The following is a 2729-nucleotide window of genomic DNA, read 5'->3' on the forward strand; positions in this document are numbered from 1 at the left end:
AAATGTCTTGATCTCTCTAGAGACTGGTCGGAATAGAGTGTGGCCCTGTTGCTTTTTGGTATCATTACTAGCAAGTGTCATGTCACTTTTACCCATGCTCTTTACAAACAGAAGTACCCCTCAGATTTTAGTTTATACATAGAGTCAACTGTTGTTGTCGAAGCTGCTAGTAAACTGACTTGAATATGCATTTTCCTTGTTGATCGCCTGATTTGTTTCAAGTGTGGTTGTAGTTTGTAGATATGACACTCCATTAGTTCCACCGAAATGGTACATGTATCCTGGATGGAGCTGATGCATACATATCCTTTTAATTCCTTTTCCTTTTTGTACATTTAAATAAAAAAATACCAATCTTGACTCTGGCCAAGAGCCGGTCGTTTGTTATTGTTATGGTATAAATGGTATATTAGAAAGGAGTGGCCAGAGCACATATTTGTTATTGTTATGGAAGTACAAGTGTTGTCACTGTAAATACAAAAGGAGTGGGCAGAGTGCATCTCACCCATTCCATGTACATGAAGGTAGTTTCCTTTTACTTATGATTGCCTGGATCAAAACAACTTACTTTCATTCCTAAATTGGATGTATTTGGCATACTTCAGGCGGTTCCCTTGTGGTGCAACAACAATGTTCCTTGCTACCAGCAAATCATATCCAAATGGATAGACCCGGAGTGGAGGGCCCAACATCGAATGGCTTCCGAGCGGCGTGCCTTGATGGGTGGTCCGGTACACCTTCAAGGCAACCTCAGCCTCCACGCTTACGTGCAGAAGAAGGTAATAATATCATTCGGCCTCTCAACTTCGGCTTCTCAACTTCTAAACTTGTGCTCTTATGGATATTATTGCTTCTATTGCAGAATAGGGAGAGAGGTGAGGGCCAAGAGAAGCTCAATACCTTCACGGGATTATGTCTCTCCCGCAAGTCAAAGAAACCGGAAGGGGGTGGGTCAACCCAGGCGCTGGCTTGAGGATTGATGCATACAGTGGGAAGTTCAAGGAGCACAACGGGCCTGACTCTGATCCGGCCTCACAGGACATTGGCGCTACAATTTCCCTCCAGTCGGGAGATGTCAAGAAGGGTGGTCGGTTATATGTTGGCGATGGTGCCATCCATAAGAAGGACATCCAAAAACTCTCTCACCTCCGTGCTACCACGTCGAGCTCAGGTCCTGCTATAGAGCGTCGCCCACAGCTTGGGCTGCACATGCTTCATCAACTCGAGGTATCTTTTGCTTCATCGACCTTCCTTGTGATTTCTTCTTTGTATTGCAACGATGGTGAACTTGTTGTGATGGCATATTGTAGGCCAATGCCAGGCTTCGAGAGGAGCAAGCCATGAAAATGCAGCAGGCTTTCAACAGCAAGAATTCATGGTTAAACAACAGGCAATCCTGCAAGAGACATTTGCTCAACTCAGAAATAATATGCAGGGTTCCACTTTGCCCGTTCTTCCTCCTCTTCCGACTCTTCCTAATTTCAACTTTGTAAGTCTTTGAACTTTTCAATCATGCATCTTACCTTCATGCTTGAAGATCATGAATCTTACCATCTCATCCTCTCGTGCTTCAAGTTTTCTCAGTCGGGAAAAGACTCCAATAACTGTGTGGTAGGTGGATCTTCACCTGGCCAAGCAAGTCCAGTGACACCCACTACGGTTCATGTCGCTTCGACCTCCCCACAACAATGATCACTTGAGGTAGTCTGTCCATGTTTGTCCATTGTTGATGCTTGCGTCTTCTCGTTGCTTGAGCTTCTGAACTTAAAACTTGTGCATTGTTGATGGTAGAGTCCACAAGTGTTGATGCTTATATTGTACATACTTCCTAGCTTCTATTTGAGCCTCATATGTTGATGCTTGTTGACTCTTTTGCCTTATCCATCTTTGCAACTTAACTTTAGAAACTCATGCGTGTGATAATGGACTTATAGGTTTGCATTGTGGATGGCATTGACGGTGGGCATATATGCTGCGGTGGAGCTCATTGCATGGTTCATGCTTGGTGTGAACTTGGAACTCATGATCCTTTAATTTGTGAACCTCTGGTTGCATATGTATGTATGTTGTTGTGAACCTTCGTTGGATATGTATGCACAACTTACGGTCCTTTCGTTTGTGATCTTTTGTTGCATACGTATGCATATGTGGACTTTGCACTCATGTACGGCTGGATATATGTATTATTGGATATATGTTTGTTGGTCATGGTCATGTACTGCTGGATATATATATATTTGTTGGATATATGTGCTGCTGGATAGATGTACTACTGTATATATGTTGTTGCTGCTCCCTGAAACGAGTACCAAAAAATGTTATATGGCCTATAAGCCGTGTACCCCAGCTATCCGGCACCTGGCTTATAAGCCATATAGCTGCGGCGAACTTATAAGCCGTGTAGCCCAGCACCTGGCACCCGGCTTATAGACTATAAGCCGTGTACCCCAGCTATCTGGCACGCGGCTTATAAGCCATATGGCTGCGGCCAACATATAAGCCGTGTATCCCAGCGCTTGGCACCCGGCTTATAGATCATCTGGACACATGAGCAGGATATATAAGCCGTGTGCCTAAGTTAACCGGCCTATATATGTATATAAAAACCATGCTGTTGTCGGCGGAACTCGGCTTATATAGTAACCGTGCCCTGACGACGGCACTCGACTTATATAGACGGTGCCACGTGGCCGTTAACATCGGGCTACCGTCATGTTACTTTATTAAAC

At 44.4% G+C, this 2729-nt stretch overlaps 1 long non-coding RNA gene across 1 annotated transcript; it reads left to right on the plus strand.

The window, feature by feature from the left end:
• The first annotated feature begins 15 nt into the window (after nt 1-15).
• LOC123173434 (uncharacterized) lies at nt 16-2247 on the plus strand. The gene is made up of 6 exons (XR_006486212.1): nt 16-524; nt 606-779; nt 863-1227; nt 1311-1489; nt 1576-1701; nt 1935-2247. It is a non-coding gene; the product is annotated as an uncharacterized lncRNA (long non-coding RNA).
• The last annotated feature ends 482 nt before the right edge of the window (nt 2248-2729 follow it).

Source organism: Triticum aestivum, unplaced genomic scaffold (genome assembly GCF_018294505.1).
Source record: "Triticum aestivum cultivar Chinese Spring unplaced genomic scaffold, IWGSC CS RefSeq v2.1 scaffold84827, whole genome shotgun sequence".
Classification (NCBI taxonomy): Eukaryota; Viridiplantae; Streptophyta; class Magnoliopsida; order Poales; family Poaceae; genus Triticum; species Triticum aestivum.